Raw genomic sequence first — 21006 nt, forward strand, 5'->3', positions numbered from 1 at the left:
TTCTTGGAGTCACACAGCTCCTGGTTGAGCTGTTTGCGCAGTCGTTCTAGGATTTGTTCGCGTCCATAAACACCATCCTGCCGCGCCTCCTTCTCAAGCTTCAACTGCAAAACCTCTTCCTTTATTTTGCGGCGGTCCTCCTTAATTGCGTAGAACATTTCCTTCCACTGGTTAATTTCCTCGTTGCTTCCCTTTAGATCTCGCTGTAAGTTCTTCACAAGCTGGTGTATTTTCTGCTGTTCAGACTCCAGGATCAACTGGTCTGAGGACACGTTCCCCAGGTTTTCACATAATTGCTGCACGTCACTCTGACCCTGCTGGCCGATAGGCTCCAGCTCTTGGTCACGACTGGCCGCCTCCTCTTTCAGGGCTGTCAGATCCTTCTGACTCGGTACCGTACCGGAGGTTGTTACTGGCAACGTCACCTCCTCTTCTACCTCTAATGGAGGATCCACACTTGAAGCAAAGGCACACAGTACTACATTCTCTTTATTTTCATTTTCAGCCAAGTCTACAGGAGTAACCTTTTTGTGGCCCTTGCGCCGTCTACGAGATGGGGACTTTCTCACCTCGTCTAGCCCCTCCTGACTGACCTCTCCTTCTACTTTCGTAGTGTCACAGTCAGCTACGGGGTCTGTGTCACTCCACATGGTGTTGTGGACTAACAGGTCACCTCCCACTTTGACGTCACCCCCTTCTACTGGAGCTACCCCATTATCAACGGTCACATTGTCATTTTTAGGAGGTACCAACCCACCACCAGTAATTTTTTTTGATTTTCTATCCTCCACGCTGTTTTGAACAACCGCCCCTTTTTTAGACTCCGTCCCCTTTTTAACAACCACACCGGCAGGGAAATTTTTACAAGAAAAATCAATAATAGTCTTAGGACTCAGTTCACAACAGCTCTTACCACCTCCCCGGGCACTCTGGGACAACACTGGCGCCCCCGGAGAGTTCATAGAATGGTCAACTGTCGCCATTCCATATGGTGCCCACCGCTCCTGTGGTTCCTGCACCATGTCCAGTTTCATGTCCAGTAGACATTTCTCAAATACCTGCTCCGGTTTTAACAGGCACTTTAATCGCTCTAATCGCGCAATAGCTTCAGACTCAGTTGCTGCTCCTTTCAGAGCCATTTTTATCTGCTCCTGCATTTCCTCAGGACACTATTCACACACCGCTCTCCCAGGAAAAATTTTCGTGGCCCCGCCGAGCCACAGCAAAACCGGATTTGAGTGCGATGACAACCTTCGCAAACCCGCCGAGTTGCAGCCAGATGCTTTAAACTTCGTGAGCCCCGCCGAGCCACAGCAAACCAGGTTTGAGTGCGACGCCAATGTTCGCAACCCCACAGAGTTGCAGCCAGATGCTTTACTCTACACTCGTCCTGTGCCGTTGCCCCTAGCAACAGGGCTGTCGTTGCCGCTAGCAACCGGGTTGTCGTTGCCGCTAGCAACCGGGCTGCAGTTGCCCGCATTCTCGAATCATATGTAAGGCAGCACTAGTCATCATAATGGGGAATACTCGCTGCACCGGGTAAATCAAAGCACACCAGCAATGTCCTTCCGGTATTTCTTAATGCTGCAGTTTATTACACTTCATAAACCACAGTTCACACAGTCCATCTTAGTCCGCCACCGGCATGTTTACACACTGTAAGGCAGCGCTAGTCATCATAATGGGGGATACTCGCTGCACGGGTCAATTAAGGCACATAAGCAATTTCCTTCCGATAATTCACAATGCAGCTTATTATTTCGTCATAAACCGCTAATCACACAGTCCATCTTAGTATACGCCCGGCATGTTTACACCTATCACCTCTGGGAGCTTCTCAAGTGGCAGACCGGCATATTACACACATCACACTCGGGAGACTTTCCAGCGACAGATACGTCCACTTGACTCCCGTTATAGCCCTCGGCTAGGCAACAACATAAATGTCCATATAACGCAGCGTTTTACCTTTAGCGGGTTTGGCTGCTACAGTCCGTTTATTCCGCCACCACTGTGGCTTTGCGGCTTTCCCAGGTGGGGGTCTCTAGCCGTCGTCCCCTCGTAGGCTACTGGTATGTCTTCCACACTTGACATCCAGCCTGCGCCTTTCAGGGTTCTGCACCAAGCCGGCTCTCCCTCAAAGGCCACTGACATCCACGCACCGGATCCAGGCTCGGCCTTTCAGGCTGCCAGGCTTCACTCTCGGCCTCCCTAGGCCTCTCACAAACGGTGTCCCACACACACGGAGCACAGGCCTCACGCCTCACACCGAACACACCTGTCTCAAATTACCAGGGTTTATATATCCTGTGCACACACACACACATACTGACAGGACCTTGCTGATGTCACAGTCATGTGATCAGTCAGCTGTGTGTATAGGTCCTGTGTGCTGTCCCAGTCATGTGTACAGACCTTTACTGTGCATACAGGACCTGTGTGATGTCACAGTCATGTGACCAGTCACCTGAGGGGGAAGGTATATGGTCAGGTAAAACACATCCTAGACCATTACCGTAATTCCAGCAAGTCGCTGCATTACATACTGTATCCCCCCCTCTGTTCAAACTTGTGGGGTTGAACACATAATATACACAATCACCTCATATCCCACAGCTCATACCGAGACCATGTACTTGTCAATTGCGCTGTTCAGCCCCTGGAATATTAGTCAATGAAATTAGCCCATTCCTTAGGGACCTACCATTTGTCACTGTCACTGACTTCATCGGGTCACCTTTCCGGGTCGTAACCTTGTCAGAGTTCCCCCGCTCCCAGCAGTCATTTGTAACCTTGTCAGGTCTCCCCCGCTCCCAGCGGTCAGTCATAATCTTGTCAGACCTCCCCCGCTCCCAGCGGTCAGTCATACAGTGGTGTGACTCACATGCCCTGGTATCTAAGGTCCGGTTCGACTCCGTACTGTCCCGTCCTCTATGGGGTTGTTTGTATGGGCTGCTCAAACCTGAGTTACTGGAGGTCTCACTACCTCTAAACCCACGCCCACTACTCTCAGGACATCTTGAAAGGTCCCTAACTCCAGCTGTAGCTGTTCTGTTATTTAGGGGGCCCTTTCTCTGGCGGGTCTCACTATTTCTAGATGGCTTCCATCTTCTGCTGCTCAGATGATGCTGTCTATCTACTCGCAGTCTAGCGAGATTCAATTGTTCTACCTCCTGCAGGTAGGTCACTCGGTACTCAATCAGCATGCGTATATATTCTAGGCTTTCTTCTGTTCCTACAGCGGAGAAGGACACCATGCAGTCTTCGTCTGGTATCCAGTCCTGATGATCACGTGGACTGCTTACTTTCACCACACCAGACTTCTTGACCATCATCTGCATGGCTCGACCGCTTCTCCCAATGAGCTTTCTCACCAGAACATGAGGCACCCGGATGACCTCTTCACGCATACTGTGAGCTTTCCTCATCAGCTCCAGTTGTCTAACGGCTTGTACCGTCTTCAACCGGAGAAACCGCTTCGTGCGAATACATCGCCAATGCATATCACTTAGGATCGCCACCCTCTTCACCGTGACTTCGGTTGTGGACAGGACCACCAGCTGTTTAGCTTCTGAGGTCGAGTACACCTTACAGGCTCCCACGGCCTTCTTAAACTCTTCATGCACGGACTCACGGGTGCATTCTTCCCTCAAATCCTCGGGTACATCTACGAGGCATTTGTACCAAGACGTTTCGGTCTCACCAGTAGTTTCCAGACGATCAACCAGCTCAGGGTTCAGGGACAACTGACTTTCAGCTTCTTCCCCCTGGATGCTTACCCTGAGCTGACTCACAGCTACAAATTCACGAATTTTCGTCTTGACCACTTCCACTTCATATTTGTCTTCTGTTACCATGCTCTTAGCTCTCCTCAGGTCCACCTTCTCATGGTATAAGGGAGTGAGTGCAACGTGTTTGCCCTTTTCCTTCTCCGAGGAGGCCTCGTTCACCGAGTGATACTTTGTCAGGTGACTTTTGAGCCCGGAAACCTCTTCCTCTAGTTCCGTCACTCGCCTCTCAGTGGCCCGTCTCTGAAGCTCTTCCTGCTTCAACTGCTCTTTTAACAGTAGAGTTCTCTCAGACCTCTCTTGCTTCAAATGGGCCTGAAGCAATTCCTTGAGCTCCCTGATCTCGGCTCTTACTTCCACCGCATCATCCAAGCTCGCATCACTCGAGGAGGTATCTGCTTCATACCTCCCCTCACCAGCGACCAACTCCTGGCCCTGGTCTGTGGCTTCTCCGATGGACTCCTCCATCTTTTTCCGCTCAGCTTCCATTTGCTGACTGTTTCTTTAAGGCACGTCTCCGCCCTCTGGAGAGTTTCACAGGACATCTGTAGCTCCTTCACCTGAGCTTCCAGATCTAGGGTCTTTCCACGGAGATCATCATTCTCCTCACGGGTCTCTTGCAGAGTGGTCTCACCCACTTGGCGCACTTGCTCTGCACCCGCCTTATCCTCCTCTAGCTTTTCTTTTACCTTGGGGAGATCCTCATAATCTCTCTTAAGTTGTTGCAGTTCTATACCGAACTTTTCATCACACTCCTTCTTGGAGTCACACAGCTCCTGGTTGAACTGTTCGCGCAATCGTTCTAGGTTTTGTTCACGCCCAGCAACTTCATGCTGCAGCGCCTCTTTGAGGGCAGACAGCTCTAACTGTACCAGGGAGAAGCGATCTTTCACCTCGCATAACTCATCTTCATACACCGCTTTGTCAATCTGTAATTGAAAAACCTCCTCCTTGATTTTATGGCGGTCCTCCTTAATCCCGTAGAACATTTCCTTCCAATGGTTAATTTCCGCGTTGCTTCCCTCCATGTCTCGCTGCCAGTTCCTCATAACCTGGTATATTTTCTGCTGCTCAGACTCCAGGTTCAGCTGGTCTGAGGACACGTTCCCCAGGTTTTCACACAACTGCTGCACGTCAATCTGACACTGCGGCCTGATAGGCTCTAGCTCTTGGTCATGACTGGCCGCCTCCCCTTTCAGGGCTGTCGGATCCTGACCCATCAGTCTCAGTACCGTACCGGAGGTTGCTACTGGCAAAGTCATCTCCTCTTCTACCTCTAAAGGAGGATCCACACTTGAAGCATAGGCACACAGTACTATATTCTCTTTATTTTCATTTTCAGAGAGTACTACCGGAGCAACCTTTTAGTGGCCCTTGCGTCGTCGACGACGAGAGGGGGACTCTCTCCCCTCGTCTAGCCCCTCCTGACCGAACTCACTTTTTACTTTCATAGTGTCACAGTCAGCTACGGGGTCTGTGTCACTCCCCATGGTGTTGTGGACTAACAGGTCACCTCCCACTTTGACGTCACCCCCTTCTACTGGAGTTACCCCGTTATCAACGGTCACATTGTCATTTTTAGGAGGTACCAACCCACAACCAGTAACAATTTCCAGTTTTCTGCAGTCCACACTCTTGTGAAAATCCGCCCCTTTTTTCGACTCCGCCCCCTTTTTAACAACCACACCGGCAGGGTAATTTTTACACAAAAAATCAGCAGTAGTCTTAGGACTCAGTTCACAACATCTCTTACCACCTCCCTGGGCACTCTGGGACAACACTGGCGCCCCCGGAAAGTCCATAGAATGGTCCACTGCCGCCATTCCATATGGTGCCCACAGCTCCTGCGGTTTCTGCACCATATCCAGTAAAAGTTTCCCAAATACCTGCTCCGGTCCCAACCGGCCCTTCAACCGCTCAATAGCTCCAGACAGATCTGCTGCTTTGCTCACAGCCATCGCGGTACGCTGTTCACACTAGAACTTCACTGCTCTCCCAGAAAAAATATTCGTGGCCCCGCCGAGCCACCGCAAACTAGGTTTGAGTGCGACGATAATCTTCGCAACCCCACCGAGTTGCAGCCAGATGCTTTTAATTTCGTGAGCCCCGCCGAGCCACAGCAAACCAGGTTTGAGTGCGACGCCAATCTTCGCAACCCCGCCGAGTTGCAGCAAACAACCGGATTTGAGTGCGACGACAATCTTCGCAACCCCGCCGAGTTGCAGCAAGATGCTTTTTCCACACTCGTCGTCCTGTGCCGTTGTCCCTAGCAACCGGGTTGTCGTTGCCGCTAGCAACCGGGCTGCCGTTGCCCGCATTCTCGAACCACATGTAAGGCAGCGCTAGTCATCATAATGGGGGATACTCGCTGCACCGGGTCAATTAAGGCACATAAGCAATGTCCTTCCGATAATTCACAATGCAGTTTATTATTTCGTCATAAACCGCTAATCACCCAGTCCATCTTAGTATACACCCGGCATGTTTACACCTATCACCTCTGGGAGCTTCTCAAGTGGCAGACCGGCATATTACACACATCACATTCGGGAGCCTTTCCAGCGACAGATACGTCCACGTGACTCCCGTTATAGCCCTCGGCTAGGCAACAACATAAATGTCCATATAACGCAGCGTTTTACCTTTAGCGGGTTTGGCTGCTACAGTCCGTTTATTCCGCCACCACTGTGGCTTTGCGGCTTTCCCAGGTGGGGGTCTCTAGCCGTCGTCCCCTCGTAGGCTACTGGTATGTCTTCCACACTTGACATCCAGCCTGCGCCTTTCAGGGTTCTGCACCAAGCCGGCTCTCCCTCAAAGGCCACTGACATCCACGCACCGGATCCAGGCTCGGCCTTTCAGGCTGCCAGGCTTCACTCTCGGCCTCCCTAGGCCTCTCACAAACAGGCCTCACGCCTCACACCGAACACACCTGTCTCAAATTACCAGGGTTTATATATCCTGTGCACACACACACACATACTGACAGGACCTTGCTGATGTCACAGTCATGTGATCAGTCAGCTGTGTGTATAGGTCCTGTGTGCTGTCCCAGTCATGTGTACAGACCTTTACTGTGCATACAGGACCTGTGTGATGTCACAGTCATGTGACCAGTCACCTGAGGGGGAAGGTATATGGTCAGGTAAAACACATCCTAGACCATTACCGTAATGCCAGCAAGTCGCTGCATTGCAACACTTAACATCCGGGAATCTCTCAAGTAGCAGACAGGCCCAAGTGGCCCAAGTAACAGCCTTCAGCAAGGTAATAAAATAGCAATGTCCATATTAATGTCCATATAACACAGGGTATTACCTTTGCCGGGTTTAGCTGTCTCAGTCCATTACTCCGCCACCACTGTGGCTTTGCGACTTCCCAGGTAGGGGTCTTCAGCCGTCGTTCCCTCAAAGGCCACTGACATCCACACAGGATCCTGGCTCTGCCTTTCAGGACTCTTCCGCAAACCTCTGCCTTCCAAGGCCACTAGCATCCACACAGGATCCAGGCTCTGCCTTTCAGGCACCAGGCTTCACTCGGCCTCACTAGGCCTCACGCGGTCGGTGTCCCACACACACGGGAACAGGCCTTACGCCTCTCTCACAGAACACACCTGTCTCCCATCAAGCAGGGTTTATATATGCATCCCGTGCACACACACACATACTGACAGGACCTTGCTGATGTCACAGTCATGTGATCAGACAGACATTCTGTGCGCGCAGGACCTGTGCTATGTCACAGTCATGTGACCAGTCACCTGAGGGGGAAGGTACATGGTCAGGTAAAACACATCCTGGACCATTACCGTAATGCCAGCAAGTCGCTGCATTACAGCGGCGACGGCACACCTGGAGAAATAGTGGTGGCTGCGAACAGAGTATGGAGGGACAGCCGCCATCAGGTTGCAGAAAGCTTCCGTCTCCACAAGCCTAAAAGGCAACATATCGAGCGCAAGCATTCGCAAAATGTGTGAATTTAGTACTGTGGGGCGTTGACTGCATATTTGCGCTTGCGTTCCAAGGACTGGGGTAGGGACAACTGAACACTGCGCTGGTACAAGGACGTGGATGTGCTTGCTGATGGTGCTAGTTGAGAGTGTGCAATGATACGTGCAGGGCGTGAGGCATCTTCGCATTCGCCATGGTCAGGGGATTGGCGTGCATGAACAACAGTGGTGTCACCCACAGACACTGTTTCTGGACCCTGGGACACTGTTTCTGGACCCTGGGGTTCATCCCACTTAGTCGGGTGCTTTGCTGCCATGTGCTTGATCATTCTTGTGGTGGTCAGGCTGCTAGTTTTGCTACCCCTGCTGATGCTGGCCTGGCAGGTGGTGCAAATGGCCTTTTGGGGTTATCTGCAGAGTCTTTAAAAACCAACTAGACTCGGGAAGACCTAACAGTTGTTTTGGCAACGTCCGTCGTGTTGGCATTGCGAGGAACGCTTTCTGGCCTTGTGTCTGTGTCCACCACACTGCTTCTTCCTGCCTGTTGTGGTGCTACGCCTCCCTCCCCCTGTGTGCTGCTGTCCTTGCTCTGCATGTCCCCCTGCCAGGTTGGGTCAGTTACTATATCATCCACCACCTCGTCTTCCACTTCCCCTCCCTGGTCCTCCTCCTGAATTTCTGGCAATTGTGTCTCATCATCATCCACCTCTTGTGACAGTAATTTCACTTTCCCACCATTGCCTTTGTGGCACCCCAGGGGTCCGGTTGCCACAGTGGCATTGCCTCCCTCACAAGGGGTGATGCCATGCCTTGAAGCTAGGGGGGTCCCCTAATCATGTTTACCGGCATACAACACTTTCCTGGCTCCAGACCAGGAAGGGGAGCTCCTCCCCTTTGCAACTGGAATCTGGAGGCGGGGTTAGTAGTAGTGATTTGAGAGGAGTGGAAGACAGGACAGCGACGAGGAAGGACCTGGGGAGTGGAGCTGTAAGCAAGCTCACCCAAGAGGGAAGCGCAGAAGAACCGGACACCGGAGTCCAAGCTTCTGGGGCACTGAAGGCCCAGCAGCAGAAACCGGAGGGCAGGAGACTGCAGGTCTCCTGGCCCCATCAGACGCCCAAAGGCTCAGCAGCACCATAGGACCCAGTACCGCCACATGGGAGCGACACTCCAAGAAGGCCCGAGCTGCCTGCCATACGGGTGAGGAACAGACGTTTTACTCAGGGACGAGGGCCACAGCATATCTTCAAGCAGCAGGGCCAAAGAGATTAGCACAGAGGGAAGGCCTACAACTTCACCTGGTGAGATGGATTCCCAACTTGCTTCCAGGCCGCCCGGACCTCTACTACCAGCTAGTACCCTTGTCCAGGTCTGCTTAACAAACAAGCAAGTAAAGATAAGAGGAAACCGCCATTAAGCTGTGGACTGGTCATTATCTGCATTACACAGCACTAACTACATTTACCCTATAGTATCACTACATCCTGCCCTGGGGCTAAGCTCTGCCTGTGGAGACCTGAACCAACTCTGCTGCATCACCATCACCTCCAGGGGATCTGCACCGCAGTGGCGGCCCCATATAGATGCATACCATCACGTCCACTTCCCCGTCCCTTGCCACGTGCCTTGCCCATTTTAAATGGAGGACAATATTTTCCGCGTTCACTAGAAATGGCTGTTTTGGAACACAGTTATATATGTGATACGTCTGAGAGAACCACGGTTTTAAATAGCAGGCCTGTAATTTACTAATACTATTCTTTACAGAGATGAAGAACAAAGAGCACAAGAAAACTTCTAAAAACCTTCCCAAATTGTGAAAGTACAAAATCTTTATTGAGAATAAATTGAATAGGAACAATGAGGATCTCTCAGGAACATACAATTAAAAACAGTGGAAGAGCATAAAGACGAGGAGCAAACTACATATACTGCCCCATGTGAGTCAATTGTTTGTAAGTGCAACAAGGACACTACAATACAAGTCATAGAAGAGTAGCTTACGAGGCTATGAAATGAAAAGACCACATAGTGAGGGACTATGCTCAATGTAGACTCTGATGTAAAAGCATTGGCCCAGAGTGATAAATGGATGTAAGCATGACACCTCGACTGTGAGCAGTAACGCTTACCATAAGGGACAGTGTAATCAAAGTAACAGGCAATACATTAAATACAGTTGCAAGGTCCCATACTTACACCCACGGTGGTTAAGTCACTGCCCCTCGCTTCTTCTCGACCCGACGCGCGTTTCGGCACAGCTGCCTTTACAGAGACCTAGTGTGAATAGCTTGACCGACACACTGCAACGAAATGGAAGGCAGAAATGGCTGATTTTGTGAGGCTATGTGCCCACGATGCAGAAATGAAGCAGAAAATTTCTGCTTCATTTCTGCAAGTAAAAACGCATGCGGAATTCCGCACGCGTTTATCGCGCGATTTCCACATGCGGAATTGCCTTGCGTTTTTTAATGCATTGAAAAAGGCAATTCCGCTTGCGGAAACGCAAAATTAATGAACATGCTGCGGATTTTTCCGCAGCATAAACGCTTGAAAAATGCTACGTGGGCACGCAGCCTTACACAGTTATATGTGAGATAAGTCTGACAGAGAACCACGGTTTTAAATAATAGGCCTGTAATTTTCTAATACTATTCTTCACAGAGACCTAGTGTGAATAGCCTGACTGACACACTGCAACGAAATGGAAGGCTGAAATGGCTGATTTTGGAATGCTGTTATATGTGATACGTCTGACAGAGAACCACGGTTTTAAATAGCAGGTATGTAATTTAGTAATACTATTCTTCTCAGAGACCTAGTGTGAATAGCTTGACTGACACACTACAACAAAATGAAAATGTAAGTCAATATTTTCCACGTTCAGCTCAAATTTCTGGATTTTTATCGCTGTAATATGGAAAAGATCGGGCTGTATTCTACAGTCCTAACAAGCAAATGGAGCAAAAATAATGTGTATTCTGGATTGCTTTTTAAACAAGTAATCAGGATTAAGATAAAAAAAATTGGCCCTGGCCCCTTATATATGGGGCTATGTCTACAAATATCTCTAAGAACAGCAGCAGCAGAAACATGCTATGGACCCTCTTGCACTATATGCATTGCAGTCTGCAACATTCACTGCCTGCCTGCCTAACTGTTAGTTCAGATGAATATATATATACTAGATGGTGGCCCGATTCTAACGCATCGGGTATTCTAGAATATGTATACGTCCAACCGGGCGTGACTAATCAGCAAAGCAGTGTTTAAATGGGTTGTGCACTACTTTAAATTAACCCCCCAATGTATCCCCCCGGGGCCCCTAATGAATTTTGGAGGACCGGGGAGCGAGGCTGCCGGTCGGGGTACTTCTGCTGCGAGCAGCCGGGAGATGACCGGCTAGCACAGGGTGAGCGTGTGAGGGAGACGACCGGCTAGCACAGTGTGAGTGTGTGAGGGTGAGCGTGGGAGCGGGTGAGCGTGGGCGGGTGAGAATGTGAGGGTAAGCGTGGGAGTGGGTGAGCGTGGGAGCGTGTGAGGGTGAGCGTGGGAGCGTGAGAATGTGAGCGTGAGAATGTGAGCGTCCGAGCGTGAGCGTCCGAGCGTGAGCGTCCGAGGGTGAGCGTCCGAGCGGGAGCATGTGAGCGTCTGAGCGTGAGCGTCCGAGCGTCTGAGCGTGAGCGTCCGAGCGTGAACGTCAGAGCCTGTGCGTCAGAGCCTGAGCGTCAGAGCGTGAGTGTGAGCGTCAGAGCGTGAGCGTCAGAGTGTGAGTGTAAGCGTCAGAGCGTGAGCATCAGAGCGTGAGCGTCAGAGCGTGAGCGTCAGTGCGTGAGCGTCAGAGCGTGAGCGTCCGAATGTAAGCGTCAGAGCGTGAGCGTCAGAGCGTGAGTGTGAGCATCCGAGCGTGAACGTCCGAGCGTGAGCGTCCGAGCGTGAGCGTAAGCGTCCGAGCGTGAGCGTGAGCGTCCGAGCGTGAGCGTCAGAGCGTGAGCGTAAGTGTCCGAGCGTGAGCGTCAGAGCGTAAGTGTCCGAGCGTGAGCGTCAGAGCGTGAGGTCCAAGCGTGAGCGTCAGAGCGTGAGCGTAAGCGTCCGAGCGTGAGCGTCAGAGCATGAGCGTGAGCGTCCGAGCGTGAGCGTCAGAGCGTGAGCGTCAGTGCGTGAGTGTCAGAGCGTGAGCGTGAGCTTCAAAGCGTGAGCGTCAGTGCGTGAGCGTCAGAGCGTGAGCGTCAGTGCGTGAGTGTCCGAGCGTGAGCGTCCGAGCGTGAGCGTCAGAGCGTGAGCGCCCGAGCGTGAGCGTCAGAGCGTGAGCGTCCGAGCTTGAGCGTCAGAGCGTGAGCGTCAGAGCGTGAATGTGAGCGTCAGAGCGTGAGTGTGAGCGTCCGAGCGTGAGCGTCAGTGCGTGAGCGTCAGAGCGTGAGCTTCAGTGCGTGAGCGTCCGAGCGTGAGCGTCCGAGCGTGAGAGCCCGAGCGTGAGAGCATGAGCGTCTGAGGGTGATCGTTGGATACAGCCAGGACCAGCTGCTTGGAAAGCATCACCAAACCAGGGACTGAAGCTTGAAGAGGACAATTTGCATATTCCAGGTGCCTTCTGGGAAAAGCGAAGAGTCTCCTTCAACTAGAAGATCGTTGGGTACAGCCGGGACCAGCTGCTTGGAAAGCATCGCCAAACCGCGTGCGCCGTCAGTTTATCCTAGGGTATCACAAGAAAGAAGACAGACATCAAGTCAGCAGGGACAAGGAGCACCATAGCAGATGTGACAACCTACATGGTGAGCTGCAACATGTGCTACATGTTCACAGATTGACCAGAAGCAGAAACCAACTTCACCTGCCAGAAGTGTAGACTACTGGCTCTTTTAGAAGAAAAGGTGCGGGGACTGGAAGAAAGAATTGCGACATTAAAACTCATCAAGGAAAATGAAGACTTCCTGGACAGAACAGAAGCGTCACTACTGGTCACGGAAAGTGAAGGAAGCGTCAGAGAACCTCCAGAGGCAGACAAGTGGAGGCAAGTGACCAAAAGAAGCAAGAAGACCATGGAGACACCACCAACCACACAACTGAGAAACAGATTCCAAGGACTTGTGGAGGACGAAGATGGCACACCTAAGGATGAGGAACTACCAGCAAGCAAAAAAGAAAAGAGCACCCAGAAACACCCAGAAGCGACAAGAAAAAGGACAGCCAAGAAGGGAAGAAGAGTGGTGGTGGTGGGAGACTCACTACTGAGAGGAACAGAAGCAGCTATCTGGAGACCGGACATAACCGCAAGAGAAGTATGCTGCCTCCCAGGGGCGAAGATCAAGGATGTTACCGATAGGATACCGAAGCTCATCAGTTCCAAGGATGTCCACCCATTTCTTCTGATACATGTTGGCACCAATGACATGGCAAAGAAGGACCTACCGACAATCTGCAAGGACTTTGAAGCATTGGGGAAGCAAGTAAAAGAACTGGATGCGCAGGTAGTTTTTTCTTCTATCCTTCCAGTAGACGGGCATGGCGTCAGGAGATGGAACAGGATCCTTGATGTGAACAACTGGCTGAGACGATGGTGCAGACAACAAGGATTTGGATTCCTGGACCACGGTGTGAATTACCTCTATGACGGACTCCTTGCCAGAGACGGACTACACCTCAACAAACCCGGGAAACACACATTCGCCAGGAGACTCGCAACACTCATCAGGAGGGCGTTAAACTAGAAGAAGAGGGGATGGGAAGAAAAACGCCGGACACGAACATGCAACCAGAGAACATACTAATGAAAGATATGAAGTGCGACAAAGAAGGTCCAAGACAAGATACTTGGAAGGGAGGTAAGAAAATTTCTAATACAATCCACAGGGAGAAGATTGGAACAAAACAAAATCGTGTAAACTGCGTGCTAGCAAATGCCAGGAGCCTGACAAGCAAGATGGATGAACTGGAAGCAGAAATATCTACAGGTAACTATGACATAGTGGGAATAACCGAGACATGGTTAGATGAAAGCTATGACTGGGCAGTTAACTTACAGGGTTACAGTCTGTTTAGAAGGGATCGAAGAAGTCGGAAAGGGGGTGGAGTCTGTCTATATGTAAAGACATGTCTAAAGCCTACAATACAGGAGGATATATGGGAGGGAAATGAGGAGGTCGAGTCCTTATGGGTGGAGATACATGGGGCAAAAAACAATAATAAAATTATCATAGGAGTCTGTTATAAACCACCAAATATAGCAGAAGCCACGGAAAGTCTATTAATGAGACAAATGGACGAAGTAGCAAAAAATAACGAGGTGATTATTATGGGGGACTTCAACTACCCCGATATAGACTGGGAAACCGAAAGCTGTAGATCTCAGAAAGGAAACAGGTTTCTGTCAATTATCAAAGATAATTATTTGTCACAACTTGTGCAGGAACCAACTAGAGGGACGGCCCTTTTAGACTTAATATTAACTAACAGGCCAGACAGAATAACTGAGGTGCAGGTCGGGGGGCACCTGGGAAATAGTGACCACAACATTATACAATTCACATGTGCTTCAGTAGGGTGCCCAGCAAGGGAGTCACAAAAACACTGAACTTCAGGAGGGCAAAGTTTGATCAGCTAAGAGATGCCCTTCACCTTATAGACTGGGATAGTATCTTTAGTAATAGGAGCACGGATAGAAAATGGGAAATTTTCAAAACAGTCCTACATAGTCACTGTAGAAGGTACATACCTTATGGGAATAAAAGGGCTAGGAATAGGAGGAAGCCAATGTGGCTAAATAAGGAAGTCAAGAGGGCAATGAAAAACAACAAAAGGGCTTTCGGTAAACTTAAACAAGAAGGCAGCGAGGAAGCGCTAATATCTTACAGGGAAAAAAACAAAATCTGTAAGAAACAAATAAGAATAGCAAAAGAGGAGACAGAGAGACTAATTGCCAAGGAAAGTAAAACGAATCCCAAACTGTTCTTTAACTATATAAACAGTAAAAGGATTAAAACTGATGGAGTTGGCCCATTGAAAAATAACCTGGGTAAAATCATAGAGGGCGTTGAGGGTAAAGCAAACCTACTCAATAGCTTCTTCTCCACTGTTTTCACAAAAGAAAACAATTTATCGGAGGAAATGCAGAGTGATAAAGTAAACCCTCCGCTAAATATCACCCACCTAACCCAGGAGGAAGTTCAGAAACGCCTAAATAATATCAAAATAGACAAGTCACCAGGCCCAGATGGCATACACCCCCGGGTACTAAAAGAATTAAGTAATGTGATAGACAGACCGCTGTATCTTATATTCAAGCACTCTTTATGGACAGGGACTGTCCCACTAGACTGGCGCCAAGCAAATGTGGTACCAATATTCAAAAAGGGGTCTAAAAGTGACCCTGGGAACTATAGACCAGTCAGCTTAACGTCTGTTGTGGGTAAATTGTTTGAAGGATTTCTTAGAGATGCTATTGTAGAATATCTTAATGATAATAACTGTCTAACTCCATATCAACATGGATTCATGAGGGATCGCTCCTGCCAAACAAACCTGATCGCCTTCTACGAGGAGGTGAGCTCACAGCTGGACCGGGGAGAGTCAGTGGATGTTGTATACCTTGACTTCTCCAAAGCATTTGATACCGTGCCACAAAAAAGGTTGGTATATAAAATGAGAATGCTTGGTCTGGGGGATAATGTGTGCAAGTGGGTAAATAGCTGGCTGAGTGATAGAAAGCAGAGGGTGGTTATCAATGGAGTAAGCTCAGGGTGTGTCAGGGTTACTAGCGGGGTGCCTCAAGGGTCTGTCTTGGGCCCTATATTATTTAATATATTTATTAATGATCTAGTGGAAGGGTTGCATAGTAAAATAGCAATATTTGCAGATGATACTAAACTTTGTAAAGTAGTTAATACAGATGAGGATAGGGCACAGCTACAGGAGGATTTAGATAAATTGGGGAGTTGGGCCAAAAAATGGCAAATGGGATTCAATGCCGATAAATGTAAGGTCATGCACATGGGAAAGAAAAACAGCAGTCACCCATACATATTAAATGGGAAACCGTTGGGGAAATCTGACATGGAGAAGGACCTGGGCGTCTTGGTTAATAGCAAATTAAATTGGAGTGCCCAGTGTCAGGCAGCAGCTGCAAAGGCAAATAGAGTCATGGCATGCATCAGAAGAGGAATAGGGGCATATGATGAGAACATTGTTCTTCCTCTGTATAAAGCGCTGGTAAGGCCGCACTTAGAATATTGTGCACAGTTCTGGGCTCCGGTGCTCAGGAAAGACATATTGGAGCTAGAGAGGGTACAAAGGAGGGCGACTAAGGTAATAAAGGGAATGGAGGGACTAGAATACCCAGAGAGGTTGTCAAAATTAGGCCTATTTACGTTGGAAAAGAGAAGGCTTAGGGGAGACCTCATAAACATGTATAAATACATCAGGAGGCAGTACAGAGATCTCTCCCATGACCTGTTTATACCAAGGATGGTGACAAAGACGAGGGGGCACACTATGCGTCTGGAGGAAAGGAGGTTCCTGCACCAGCATAGAAGGGGATTCTTTACGGTCAGAGCCGTGAGACTCTGGAACTCTCTGGGAGAGGCAGTGGTGATGTCCAACTCACTTAATGAGTTCAAGAGAGGCCTGGACGCCTTTCTTGAGAACAATAAAATTACATCTTATGCTTAGTTAATTAATCCAGGGATTTAATCTGACTGCCAGATTGGTGTCGGGAAGTGAGTTTTTCCTCAGTGATGTAGATTGGCCTATACCGCATGTTTTTTTTTTGCCTTCCCCTGGATCAACGCTGCGGAATAGCTGCAGTGCACAAGAAATAGGCTGAACTGGATGGACGCTTGTCTTTTTTCGGCCTTATAAACTATGTAACTATGTATGTAACGTTCGCTCATCACTAGTTGTGACACATTCTGAGTTTTTAACTGCAGCATGTAGCAGACTTTAGAAAGCTGACCCTGCCCACACCACAGCTTTCTGTGTACATTGTCTAATGACAGTGAGCTACTTATCACAGGAGGGGATTTAGTTGGACCAGGGCTCATGGGAGCTGTACTCCAGGCAGTGATAATCTCCTGGTGATAAAACATTCAGCATATTGAAACAATAGCATAAAGCCTAATAAGTGACTCATCCCTGAAATCTGTGTCTCAGCCCCTACATCAGGCTGCCCTCAGATTACATAGCAAAAACTTGCTGACAGATTCCCTTTAATGCATGTCAGTGACCCAGACATCTATGCCATGTGTTGATACATTGTGTCCTTGTGTGCATAGTCGCCAAAGTTCCTTTACTGTGTTCCGAAGATATAAATGCTTATCTATTTTGCCAATGGCTATCACCAGCTTGCCATCTAGGATAGCACACCTGTCACCTAGAAATTATACAGTGAGTCCTTTAGCTGTCATACATTTAACAGATACCAGTCCTACTTATTGACTGAATACTTACAATACGTCTTTAACTGATATGGCAAAATTCTGTCTACCTGAAGGGGCACATGAAGATTCCACGTTCAGTATCTTCTGCATATATTCTGCTTCCATTAGCAACATAGATTGTTTCCTTGTTATCTAAGTCAAGTTTTGTGAAAAGCTTGTCCTGTGACTTTTTGCTCCGAAGTCGAAGCACCATCCTTGTAATGCCTAATTATTTGTCACTTTAAACTATAGGTGCCATTCCAGTTATATACAGATCAGAGATTGTAGCTGGGATGTTTTGTTTAGTCCCGTTTGGAATTTGCCTCAGTTGTTCTGCTTTTCATAGTGTACAGTCTTTCTTTATGTGTTTGTAGCATCTGAATCATGCTCTACTTTCCACCTTGTATACATTGCTTTAAGAGTGGCTTTACTGCCACTTTCTGTGGAGTCCTGTACAAGCTCCTTATCTAGTTTTCATCTACTAACCTGGTATTTACAACTTCGTATCAGGCCTTGTCTCTTGTGTATCAATCTCCCAAGCTGCCTAGCAATATAGTTGCAATAATTCTGTCTTTTATAGCCTCACCCACTGACCTCAGTTGACCTCACTTCTTGCATTGCATTTATGTACTACTTACTGCAAAGCCTTTCATTTGCTGAGTCTCATTTTGTACAGTTTCCTTAGCAGAAATAATTTGATGCTCAGACTGAATCTTCCATGCAGTTTTTGCAGTGTATTCCATATGCCTTTAGCAGTGTTCTCATGCTTATGTAGATCAGTTGGTAATCCTCCACTAATAAGTTAGTAGTGGTTCTTGCCTGTCTATTTCTCTTGTCCCATTCATGATTATTACTCTATTGTCTATATGCACAAATAACCTCCCAAAAGTCATCCCTTGACAATATCAGTTTAGCCACTATAAATATAAGCTCTAAGCTACTGGCTATTTTTCTTTTCTACTTTATATATATACTAGCTATTTAGCCCGTTCTATGCCCGGGTGGCGAGCATTTTTTATTGGTATATGGTCTCCCATCCTGGTATGTGCTGCCCCCATCCTGGTATTTGTGCTGCCCCCATCCTGGTATTTGTGCTGCCCCCTATCCTGGTATGCATGGCACCCCTCACCAGCAATCCTGTATGCATGGCACCCCTCACCACCAATCCTGGTATACATGGCACCCCTCATCCCCAATCCTGGTATACATGGCACTCCTCATCCCCAATGCTTGCATGCATGGCGCCCCTCATCCTGGTATGCATGGCACCCTCATACCCAAACCTGGTATGCATGGTACCCCATCCCTCATCCCTATCCTGGTATGTATGGTACCCCTCATCCTGGTATGCATGGCACCCCTCATACCCAATCCTGGTATGCATGGCACCCCTCATGCCCAATCCTGGTATGCATGGCACCCCTCATCCCCAATCCTGGTATGTATGGCACTCCTCATCCCAAATCCTGGTATGTATGGCACCCCTCATCCCCAATCCTGGTATGCATGGCACCCCTCATCCCCAATCCTGGTTTGCATGGCACCCCTCATCCCCAATCCTGGTATGCATGGCACCCCTCATCCGCAATCCTGGTATGCATGGCACCCCTCATCCCCAATCCTGGTATGCATGGCACCCCTCATCCCCAATCTTGGTATACATGGCACCCCTCATCCTCAATCCTGGTATGCATGTCACCCCTCATCCCCAATCCTGGTATACGTGGCACCCCTCATGCCCAATCCTGGTATGCATGGCACCCCTCATCCCCAATCCTGGTATGCATGGAACCCCTCATCCCCTATCCTGGTATGCATGGCACCCCTCATCCCCAATCCTGGTAGGCATGGCACCCCTCATCCCCAATCCTGGTTTGCATGGCACCCCTCATCCCCAATCCTGGTTTGCATGGCACCCCTCATACCCAATCCTGGTATGCATGGCACCCCTCATGCCCAATCCTGGTATGCATGGCACCCCTCATCCACAATCCTGGTATGCATGGAACCCCTCATCCCCTATCCTGGTATGCATGGCACCCCTCATCCCCAATCCTGGTAGGCATGGCACCCCTCATCCCCAATCCTGGTTTGCATGGCACCCCTCAACCCCAATCCTGGTTTGCATGGCACCCCTCATACCCAATCCTGGTATGCATGGCACCCCTCATGCCCATTCCTGGTATGCATGGCACCCCTCATCCCCAATCCTGGTATGCATGGCACTCCTCATCCCAAATCCTGGTATGTATGGCACCCCTCATCCCCAATCCTGGTATGCATGGAACCCCTCATCCCCAATCCTGGTTTGCATGGCACCCCTCATCCCCAATCCTGGTATGCATGGCACCCCTCATCCGCAATCCTGGTATGCATGGCACCCCTCATCCCCAATCCTGGTATGCATGGCACCCCTCATCCGCAATCCTGGTATGTATGGCACCCCTCATCCCCAATCCTGGTATGCATGGCACCCCTCATCCCTAATCCTGGCAGCCCTCAAACTATCTGATTGTGTCCTTGGCTTTGGCTGACTTATCTGTGGCCATAACTGTTATGCCTTTTGTCAGTGTCACTGACCTCATTGGTGGAAAATGGATTTTTGGACACGTCTTTTCTAATGTCTTCATAGAGAGGGGCGTGATGTGCTGCACAGCTTCAATAATGACATTATGTGTCATTAGCATTGACAGGTAAGACCTTTCTAACTGTTAAAAAAAAACTATTTTTTTTCTGTATTTTTTGGTATTTTGTGTAGATCATTTTGTTAAGCCTTATATATAACAGGTACCATGGTGAGAACTTTCTGTCACTTCTATCACATCCAGAATGGAAGAGTCGATTTTTTTTCTTCTGGAATCACTGACTGCTTTTCTTCTTTGTAATAATTAACAGATTTAATAACTTTTTGCGCCACAACGTCTTTGCAGCTCAATGTCTAATAAAACTCAGCAGAATATTACTCATCGTTGCAGGTGTTCTAGTAAGGCTAGGGGCAATATTAGAATTAATTATTCATTAACCTACGTCATTGTGGATTGAGCGATAACTTTATTATACCAATTTTAATAATCAAATATTAAAGGCAAGACACTATAGGAAAGGCATTGTGTCATAATAAATCAGTTCTGACATATATGGAGCAATCCATCTTTTAACATGTTCTCAATAGCACTGGTGAAGGTCTATGAGCTGAGCGCGAATATAATGAGGCTTTAGTGAAATGCAACGTGTGGTGGTAATGTAGCCTAGCATTAGTGCAGGTAGATACGATCTCCCTGCACTACCTTCTCTGTTCTATAGACTGCAGGTCACTCTAAGGCTATGTGCACACGTTGAGTATTTGATTGCAGAAATTTCTGCAAAGTTTCTGCATCTCTTGACAGCAAAAACGCTGTGAAAAAATGTTTTTGCATGCATTTTTTTAAGCATTTTTGTACAGCAATGAATGCTTTTTGGAGCTAAATAAAGATATTTGAGAAAAGAAACATAGGACATCAATTTAACCCTTGGATTACCGTCAGACCTGGGGTGAGTATATTGGGTTAATTTAAATGATTAAAGAATGCGTCTGTTGAATTTCAAATAAATTGTTTTATTCTCGGTGTGTGTTTATTTAACTGTTTACTTACAGGTTTAGTAATGAGGATGTCTGGCTGACACCTCTTCATTACTAAACCAAGGGCTTGATGTCAGTGACACTTAATCCTAGTAGCCCTAAACCCTTTCATATATGAAGTGCATTTCGAGGCAGTTCTTCTATTTTTAGTTTAGGAAAGTTTAGTTTAGGCTAACATGTTCTCTGACTATAAATAACAGTTCACAGCTGTTTGGTTAGCCTTCAGGGTACTTCCCCACGATC

Source organism: Phyllobates terribilis, unplaced genomic scaffold (genome assembly GCF_046119375.1).
Source record: "Phyllobates terribilis strain yellow unplaced genomic scaffold, ASM4611937v1 Scaffold_5__5_contigs__length_657084704, whole genome shotgun sequence".
Lineage (NCBI taxonomy): Eukaryota > Metazoa > Chordata > Amphibia > Anura > Dendrobatidae > Phyllobates > Phyllobates terribilis.